A 10,993-nucleotide genomic window follows, 5' to 3' on the forward strand; every position below is an offset into this window, starting at 1 on the left:
AGTTTAGAGGAATTTTGGAGTTATTAAGTTTCAAAATCAAGTATTAGATGCTGCCATGTCAACAAGCTCTTTGGAAGGGTTCTGCGAAAGAAGCCCTTACTGAGAAGCAACCCATGAAATGAAGCTCCTGAACTTTGCCAGGCATCATTAGGGCTGTAGGGCAGTTCACAGAAGTCTGCCTCTTATCAGACCCCCAAAGGAAAACAGACTGTTTACTGTTCTGACTGGGAGTCAGCAGGTGTGATAAAGAGACAGTGCTCAGTTGCAAAACATCCTACTGGATCAGCATTATGTGAACCTTAGGTTCTCCATAATACAATGTAATCATGTTTTGTAAAGATATTGATACCTATGGGTCAGTGCCAAGCCAGATACAAAGGTTAATCCTGTGTGATATGTACACAGAGTGCAAGCAGAATCATTGATGTACTTTCTTGACTGTGTCTTTATTTCATGACTTGGTGTTTTGCTTTTACCTTTCAGGTATATAAGGGGAAACATGGAATTGTTCAGGGAGACTCGTCAACACAGTCTCAAACGCATCATATGAATATAGCCATATCACTATGCAAGCATTTTGCTCCATTGTATATTGCTATTATTAACATACTGAACAATAAACTGCATTCGCTTTAGCTTGCTATTCCTCTTTGACTCTTACCATTGAACACCTATCAGTTTTAAGGTCCTAACATACACATAAAACTCTGAATATCTACAGCACGTAGTCACTCGCCTATACACCAGTGTCGTAGCAGGATACAGAATTGTATTTATGAAGACTACACAAGACAGAGGCACGCCCATGTCTACCAAGATAGATAGTGATATGACCCACCTCTGAACTTGGGTGATGGGGTTGGCTCCAGTGAAGGTGCTCAGTAATGTCACTGGCCGGTTGTCAAACCACTTCAATGCCTTGAGGGTCACACCTTGACGTGTGTTCTGTTTTACCTCATAGGTTCCTCGTGCTTTTTTTTTCATCTTGTCGGGCATGAAGGTGCAGTCAGCTAGACGGTTCTGTCTTACCGTACCCACACTGTGGATCTTTGCCTTCTCCAGGACAACTTGAAGATCCACACTTGTGAACCAGTTGTCATAAAATATCTTGTGGAACATTTTCACCGGGATGATGGAAGCCAGCTGCAGCACGATGTTGCCACTTGCACTAATATCTGGACTCCCATCTACTGGCAGAATGGTGCCAGTGTAGAAGTCGAAGTTGTAGACAATCCCATGTTAGTCTGCCAGCACAAACAACTTGCACCCCCAGCGTTTTGGTTTCTTTGGAAGGTATTGCCTGATTATGCTTTTGCCCTTGAAAGGTATCATCTGCTCATCCACACAGCATCTCATCCATGGGGATGTTCTTGAAGATTGCCAGCAGTGAGTTGAGAAGTGGCCTCACCTTGAATAACTTATCATGACCAGGATGTCCTGCTGGAACCTGGGTGTGATTGTCAGCAATGTGAAGGAATCGCTTGATAGTCTCTCATCTGTTCACTGGCATCGTATTTGCCACACAATCAACACGTGTCTTCTTGTTCCAGTAGAGACGGGTCTGAGGTAGGCCATGTACAGACATATGGAAACATATACCTATAAATTACTCAATTTCTTCATAGGTTACGTTCAGGGGTTTAGTGGAGTCGCTTTGAATAGTGTAGAGGTTACTTTGGTCAACCATGTTCTCGATAGTCTCTCTCCGAAGAAGGAAGCGGAAGTAGTCAACAGGCTCGTAGGCACCTATGGATGGCGGGAGTCTGCCCTTCCATTTTGGCAAGAATGCTCCTTCTCGTCTGCCATTTTAAGTTTTTAGCCTTCTCCACCCTTGCTGGGATTGCCTCGGTCTCTTCTTGACCTGACATATGACATACGTGTTATTTTGGAAAAGCTCAATGTAAACAAACTACATAATGTAATTTACTTGATCTCCATATAAACAGCATACCCATTCCTGCTCACCTCTCAGACACACACACGCACGCACGCACACACACACACAGCCATACTGAGCTACAGCCTATATCTATACCTGTTATTATGACATCTCTCTATATAAACAGCTTACCCATCCCTGCTATCTCCTCTAACGCAGACACACAAACACACACACACACACACACACCTAGTCCCAATATCTATACCTATCTCTGTCTCTGTCTCTAACTCTGAGATGTCAGACTCTCCCTCACTGCTGTCATCAAGGGTGCGGTCAATGTCATTTTCACCCTCACTGGACACAAACTCATCCTCACTTTCATCTACTGGAAGAACCAGACTCTGCCCTTTTCTTTTTAGCCTTCCCGTAGAATACACTTGATGTATTCCATAGAATACTCATGGCCTAAACTAACAAAAAACCATAACAACATGATTGTGGCAAACACGCCTGCCACAGGCCACCGAAGTGGATTTTCTTGGGGCCCTCCAGCACAGAGACACAGGGAGATGATGTTCAAGCAGTCCACATTTATTTGCAAGGGTTTGGCAAGATGGTACAGCCAAAGGAGCAGATCTTAAACACTGTCATGACAGAGAGGCTCCCCTGTGTGGGTGGGGATGGCAGATTTAACCTGTGCGCAGTGATTACCTCACTACGCACAGGTGCAGCCACTCCTGTTCCTGGGTCCAATTAGCCTGGCCAATTATCTAATTATTAACCAATTATCCAATTGGCCAGGTCTAATTAGCTTGACCCAGGGCAGGTGCGGCTGCTTAAACCAGCCATCCCCACACCACAATGATTTTTATTAGTCATGGAGTCATAGAGAGGATATATAAACAAAAAACATTGATTGTGATGATATTATTGTTAGTAATATTACTTTTGGGTATCAATAACAATGGAAACACTGCCTCAGCCCACTCTAATCTATGGAGACCCCCATAAGCAAAGTATAATTTGCTATTCCTTTATGGCATGTTGTTGCCATAATGCAACAAACCCTTTTTAGCTTCTTATTAAAAATTGATGACACACATACTTGTTTAAATGATAACAAAAAAAAATGACTCTTAACTTACCTCAGATTGAGTTTTTATTTTTTTTTGATGGAAAAATGTTGATTTATAGACATTCTTGTCGAATTTGAGGAGCACTTTGTGGCTACCTCCTCTCTGCCTGTGTGCGTGGGAAAACGAACAAACTGACAGGAACAGAAGGTCATGTGACCTAGAGAAACTACATGATTGGATAGCTGAAAGTCACCCCATTTCAAATATGTCATTAGAGTTCAGTTTTCTTTTTCCTGCATTTCTGGGAAATGAAGTGAAATGGTTTGTTGCCATATGGCAACAACATGCAGTAAAGGGATAATAGATCATAATACCAAATATATATGGTAAAACAATCACTGTAAAACCATTTGCTGTAATATTTACTATTTATTTTGTCCAGTTCTCACAGTTACATTGTCCTAGCTGTTTTGTGCCTCGTTATGATGACCTTATAATTGTGTATTAAATCATCTCCCCACCTATAAAATGTTAATTAATTAAATGAAACTAAATTAAACAAAATCTGCTGAAATCAGGTTTTTCTATTGTTTAATTATCTCTTTCAACATAAAAAATGTATCTCATATTGAATGGAAGATTCCAATCAAGAATAGTGGTTTTAGCTTTCTCATCGAAAAAGACAGGACAGAACAGACCAAGGGACCAACTGTGTTGGTGCACAAAGAGAATATGAATATTTAAAATGGATATTCAATCCTCCTTCAGCACCCCACCATGGAGGTGTGTGGGAGAGATTAATCAAATCTGTATAAAGGATTATTCACTCAGTGGTAAAAGAACAGACTCTTGATGACAAATCATTGCTCACTTTGACGTGTGAAGTTAAAGCAATAATGAATGATCGTAATGTAACAACTGTGACAAATGACCCCAAGGATATAGAACCACTGACACCAAACCACCTTCTCCCGATAAAGGGCCAATCTTCCTTACCACCAGGTCTCTTCAGAAAAACATATATCTATTCCCAACACCAGTGAAGACAGGTAAAATACCCTGCTGACCTATTTTGGAGACGATGGGTCAGAGAATACTCGCCCATAATACATGAAAGATATAAATGGCAGGAACAGAAACGGAACTTCTCTCCAGGCAACCTAGTTGTAATCATGGGCAAAACTGCACCCAAAAATGCATGGTTGCTTGGTTGAATTACTGAGGCTCTTCCAGATGCTTAAGGTCTGGTTAGAAGTGTTTGGGTGGAAACCAAGAGCAATGTTCTACAGAGACCTAACTCTGCTTAGTGGTGAAGCTTGTGCCCCACCGGTGAGCTAAGCGATGGTAACCTTTGACATCATAAAGTAAGTGCATATGGACATTTTCTATTGAGAAGTGTCAGTACTAATGAGGATACGTTACTATGGATACTTGTACAGTAATTATGATAGACTAATGATGGACTTTGAAATCATGAATTTTAGTTAAGAGACTGTGAATAGGCTTTATAATAGGCTCTTGTTTTAAGTTTGTAATTGTGTGACAGCCTACAATTAGGGGCTGGGTGTTGGAGCCATATTTTTATGTGACCATAAAACTGCATTGTTATCAAATTAAGAAAATAATAATGATTTAAGTGTATTGCTTATTTAGTACATTCACTTTTCGGTTAAAAGAAAACTTTTGAGGGAAAAAAAATTACTGTCTAGTCACTTACCTGACTAGACATGAACCTGAATAACCCCTCCTTTAATGAACCCTGGTCACTGCACTGGGAAACAGGTCAATTAGCACCAGGCGTTCGGTGATCATTTCGAAAGTGGAAAGCGGCACACTTTTCGACCACACCACACATGCTTTCATTATAGTTTGTTTAAATAAACACAAACCTTTTTAAGGAAAAAACAAGAATTTTGAAGCATTGCGTTTTATTGAATGCGCATCAAGACAACTGCTTTCCTGAATCACAGCATCTCAGACAGAAGCCACCAAAACAGGAAAGGTTTTAATTATTTTCATCATACAACATTATTTTCTTCACCAAGCTTTCTCTGTCCTGCGCAGTTGACATGTTGACCTATTACCTGTTTTTTTTTAGAGAAGTCTTTAATTGACTCAACTAATGATGTTTTCAACATTCTGTATTATTGAAACGGAAGAACTTAGAAGATAGGTAAACTGTTCTTTGGCAGTCAGATGATTACAGATTGGTTCTCACTTTGAATCGTAGTCTCATTTTGAGTCCAGTCATACCACAGGCCAGACTCCCCATGAATACTGGAGTCTAAGCGGTAGGTGATGCTTACAGAAAAGTTTCCTTAGTGATTTGCAAACAGAATAATCAAGAATATAGTCACGCTTGGTCTTAATAATAGAACATCTTTGTACATAGCCTGAGCTAAAGGCAATAACTTACACTGACGTCAATTAAGAAAAGTCAACAAAGGGATCTGAACTCGTGCTCCACAGCAAGGAAACAACCACACACCAATTATATCTAACCTTGCAAACTAAAGCTTTGAAATGTGAATAGATTTCAAATACAAATGAATTAATTAAAGAATGAATAATCTTACATCTTACATGATTTTATTCAATTCTGCACTGCCATCCATCCTGCTCCTCTTCTGAAATGTATTTAATGTTCTATAGTAATGCTTCATAACTGGACTATGCTGTACATTGTTATCCCCTTAATATCCTGTTTTTAATGCCATTAATATCCAATGTGAGATTTAATTGGTCTTCACCACAGAGTCAACTAATAGATTCAGATCAATACATGTATTAGTCTGTGTTTTAAGTTCAGCTCACCTCTTGAGGTCACTGAGTACCTGTTTGGTGTCCTCTGTTAGCACAGCGTCTTTGTTTCCTGAAAACCCCCTGTGTGTAACCTTTAACCTTAAACTTTTTTTTTTTTCATATCACACAGAAAGACAGGTTTGAATATCTTGCAAATAGTTGAATAAAAGTGTGATCCACACAAACTCGTGCATTCACCGCTACCACACACACACAATTTAATTTTTTGAGACCACAATTAAACCTAGATAGACAGCTCTGTAGAATCCAAACTCTAGTGCCATCTACCATTACCAGAGGAACTATATTTAGCTCAGTGGCAGATGGATATATAATGGTTTTAATTTTGGACTTGATTTAAAGTTTTAAAAAAATACAGTTATCATTTCTTTCATGCATTTTGGTACCAAAATGAGCCCAAATAGTTTTGCAAAATGGTCTTAGTGGTCAGATGAGACTAAGATTCACTTTTATCAGAGTGATGGTAAGAGCAATGTGTGGAGGCCAAAAGGAACTTCTCAAGATCCAAAGCACCCCCCTCATCTGTGAAAAGTGGTAGTGGGGGTGTTATGGTTTGGGCATGCATGGCTGCCACAGGAACCGGCTCACATGTCTTCATAGATGATATAACTGCTGATAGCAGCAGCTGAATGAATTCTGAAGTGTAAAGAGACATCCTATCTCTGAATTTCAAGCAAATGCTTCCCAACTCATTGTTCGGTGTGGTCTAAGGAGCTGAAGAAACAACACAGGCAGCACCTAAAAACAGCTGCCATCTGGCCCTTTGCACAATCTTTTATTGTGTGTCTGGGCCAACACGGTGCCCATAAAGATTTCTCTGTTCCCTGCTGGGGTCCAGAAGACACATTGCAAAAATAAATAAATAAACTGGAATCAACATACCAAACTTGCAGAGATTCGCAGCATGTAAGCAACCTTGTGTGAGCACTGAGTCATTTCTGCTGCTTCCTTTTTAAATTTATATAAAATCTGAGTCATTCCCGCTGCTTCTCATTTAAGCTTGTGAGAATGCTGAGTCATCAATGTGCCTTCCTGTTTAAAACTGTGTGAGATTTGTCATTACTGCCACTACCTGTTCAAATGTGTGTGACTGCTGGGTCACTGCTGTTGAAGTGAGAAATGTAACACTATTTGGCATTTAGTGATTTGTGGAGGCCCTGTTGGTCTCTTTGACTATTTCTCTGTATGTTGTTTAAAAAAAAAAGACATGTTTCAGTTTGTTTTGACTACATTTAGAGACTGGTAAGTGTAAGCTGAAGATCAGCGGGTGTATTGGCAAATTTCCCAACATGCATTACTTTGCAGCTAGCTTCATTTGAAGCTGAAGTATTTGTTCTTTTTTCAAGTAAAAAAAAAAAAGTAGGATTGAAATATACTTTTAAAATGCCACAGAGGTCAGCATCATGCACTGTGGACATATTGAAAGCAAAAACAAACACAAAGGAAGTAATCAAATTGTGACTGGAAAGTTCAATACTTTTATATTTTTAAATGCATGCTGGGTATATTGCTAACTTTAAGGTGTCCAGTTAAACACAATAAATAAAAATATGAATTACTGATGTATATGCAAATATCTCATAAAAACATGTTTTCAACGTACAGAAATGCCAAGTTACTCACACATACAAGACATACCCCGTCTATAACTCATTCATTCAGACTGCCAAAATCCAGGCCTGCGATTAAAAGTATTGATATCGAAATGACGCCAAGTTACGGTACTACAAACAATATAGGCTATCTTGCATCACCGAAATTAAATAAGATGTATTCCAAAGCAATGCTACCCAATATTTCCTCAATTCTTTCAAGTCACTTGGCCCTGTGTGTATAAGCATGCACTACATGGGCAGGGCAAACATATGTGTGGATGGCTTTCTCACAGTCAAGATTGATTGAATAGGCGTGTATATGTCCAATTTGTATTGGTATGTATGTATTTTGCTGCCCAGCCTTTCTGTTGCGTGAATGATAATATGTTTCTTGGTATAAGTGTGTGTTCGTAAATGTGAATGTAACATGCTGCCAGGGAAATGTCCCCATGGGGATAAAGAAGTTCTCTATGTATGCATGTACAATATGTATTTTACATGCAGTACTTCTTGTACGTAACAAATATACAATAACTTGTACATTTACTGAAATTCAGTTCAGAAGCAAGTATAAACATGTTTTCTGGAGAAATATGCTTCCTGTAGTTACTCACCAGCAGTTTTCTACATGAATTTCAATGTGTTCCATGAGGCAATTCGAAATATTTGACACTTTGATCTGACACAAAGTTTGCATGACATTGTAAAATGGTAAGATTACAAAACACAGGGCCAAGTGACTTGAAAGAATTGAGGAAATATTGGGTAGCATTGCTTTGGAATACATCTTATGTAATTTCGGTGAGGCAAGATAGCCTATATTGTTTGTAGTACTGTACCTTGGCGTCATTTCGATATCAATACTTTTAATCGCAGGCCTGGATTTTGGCTGAATGAATGAATGAGTTATAGACAGGGTATGTCTTGTATGTGTGAGTAACTTGGCATTTTTGTATGTTGAAAACGTGTTTTTTATGAGATATCATTTCTTTTTGCAAAGCGTTTTATTGTGAGAGTGAGAAATGTGAAGTGACCCTGTAAGAAACGGTTGTGGATTATGGCTATCCCTGTGTGAATTTGTACAGTCTGATGAGCGTGGCAGTTTTGGTTTGCTATATATGTAAAACACTGGCTGTGACAAAGGGTGTGGTGGCGTAAGTGTAAACGCATCAGAAACGCAGGTGACATATGGCCAGTGTATGTACTCACGGATTTGACGGCCATCCAACGAGCCTTGATTAACAAAAGAATCAGCAAGCCCGTAGAATTAGAGCTCCCTAGGTCGCAACTTGTGTACCCTGCTGTCCTGCTCCGTTGTCTGTTATTTCGCGGAGATGCACTTTTAGTGTTTGTAAGGTTTATAATGCATTTTGATAGGCTTATCTGCAGGTGGGAATCCTCTTCACTTTTTTGCTAAGCTAGAACCGGAAAACTTGATAGTGGAGAATAGGAGCAGACGCATATGTCCCAGCAGGGTTTGCATATGAGAAAATAACAACAGTGTGAGAGAAATTAGCATGAAATTATGAAATCACGTAGTTGAAACAATATGTTTTGAGCAGAATGGGCATGTAGGTGAGGGTTGACATGATCACAGACTATAGTGCGAAGTAAATGAAGTGACCATGAGCGAGCTTAGTATCCTTATCGAACGGTATATATAACAGTCGCTATAAAGCATTAGCTGTTGAAGTGGAGGGTTAAGTAATGTAAAGTCTGTTGCACTGGTGTGCTTTTCTCATGTTCAGTATTAGTAGTTATAATTATGAGTGAGTCGTGATTTTAAATGTAATGTTTTAATGGGGAGATGCAGAACATACATATGTAGTAATTGTTTTTATGTGGCTAGATAGAGAACAGGGCGAGGTGACATAAATGTAGAAACATGGCGTTTGCTGATAAGAAGGCTTTGTAAGGTAGCCAAGTGAAGAAATATAGTTAGTAGAAATGGCAGAGTGGTGAACTGGTGTAACTTTTTAATAAACAAAATACGTTTGCCGTCATGAAATGCATATGGGCGGCCGTGAAGAAAATATAAGTGTAAGAAAACGTTAGCGTGAAAGTGGAAAGTATCTGCCTAAGAGCGAGGGGGGATTCAATCCTTCAACCGGAGGTTTATCAGTCTGTGACTTTGTTAGTGCAGCACCATGACATAGCTATGCAATGCGTGAAATATCATTAGCAAACCTGTCCGTGGTTTTAAAGAAGAACACAGGCCAGTAAGCACAGAAGAGCTCCCGTTGAATCCATATGGCTTTGCAATATTGTAGCCGGTTAATAACTGAACATGCAGACGGTACGTCATAATGCAGTGTATAAGTTCGGTGAACGGCGGGTAGATATGGCGCAAAAGCAATAATTGAGAAGTATAGACAATTATCAGTGAGGGTAAAAGCAGGTTAAAGAAACGTGTTCCTAGTTGGGCTTGAACCTGGGACCCCGTGTTCTCAAGACTGTAAAAATGTCCAATGGGGAGACATGTTGTTAGTGGGATTGGCGGCAGGCAAAATAAGAAGAAGTAGAAGAAGAAGAAGAATGAGAAGAAGAAGAAGGGAAAATGCAAAATCCCCTTAGTTTGGGGCTTTATTGTGTGGACATGCGAAGTTGTTTATGAATTCTGTCTGCTGAAATGGCGTGAGAATGTACAGAATTTAATGTTTTTAAGGGCTGAGTGTCTGTAAGTGTTATGTGGCTGTGGTTATTTCTGTGGGGAACCCTGAAAAGTGCCAAACTCTCAGTGCTGTATAGGTATGGGGCATGCCCCCGCCAAGGCGTAACTTGGCGGGATGGCATACCTGCCATCCCAATAAAGATGCTTTTGTTTTTTTCCATATGTATAATCTCTGATGGCAAAAACTTTAAAAAAATAATAAACTCAACAATAGTTTTAAATCACTTCTAACTTTTAATTTCAAGGGAATGGTACATACCAAAACATAGCAAATCCATTTTCTCCCATTTATTTATTTCAGTGTGTCACATTTATTTCTCTCACTTGTAAAGTTTACACATAACCATAGTCCCAACCTATCACTGCATCATTCTCCTAAAAGCACGCAGCCAGTTGTGGCTTCTCCTCACTTTGAAATTCACAAGCCAGGCTGTGCACAGTTGCACTGAAGGGCTGCACAAGGAATGTGTCAGCAGGCAGGCAGCTTGACTGACAGGGGGAGGTAATGTCGAGCGGCGAGGCAGGGGATACCTTGGGCAATCCACCTGACAAATAAGCACCATGGTCAAGATGCCATTACATCACCTATGAAGGGCTAGCACCTTAGCTTGTTAAATCACTTGGGAGACTGAAGAACCCCATTCACATTTAAGTGCATTCTTAAATAGTAGAATGTGACATAATAACTGCAGTGCACTCACAGTCCTGCATACTGCAAAATACGTTTTATTGATTTTTTTTTTTTTTTGCATACATCTGCAGTGTATTATCTGATGCCTACACATTTTGACATGTGCACTCCATTAATTTGACTTTATGTTACAGTATAGGATCAGATCAGTCATACTACACCTTTTCATAAGGAGGTGCATATGTTGAACTATTTCAGTGAGACCAGTGAATAGGGACTGCATGAAGGAAAATAAATAAATAACTAAATAAATAA

At 39.5% G+C, this 10,993-nt stretch overlaps 1 long non-coding RNA gene across 1 annotated transcript; it reads right to left on the reverse strand.

The window, feature by feature from the left end:
* Nucleotides 1-427: 427 nt before the first annotated feature.
* Nucleotides 428-3,133, reverse strand: LOC118221162. The gene is made up of 2 exons (XR_004764064.1): nt 3,028-3,133; nt 428-1,861 (listed from the first exon to the last, which is right to left on the reverse strand). It is a non-coding gene; the product is annotated as an uncharacterized LOC118221162 (long non-coding RNA).
* Nucleotides 3,134-10,993: the final 7,860 nt, after the last annotated feature.

Source organism: Anguilla anguilla, chromosome 2, assembly GCF_013347855.1.
Source record: "Anguilla anguilla isolate fAngAng1 chromosome 2, fAngAng1.pri, whole genome shotgun sequence".
NCBI lineage: Eukaryota > Metazoa > Chordata > Actinopteri > Anguilliformes > Anguillidae > Anguilla > Anguilla anguilla.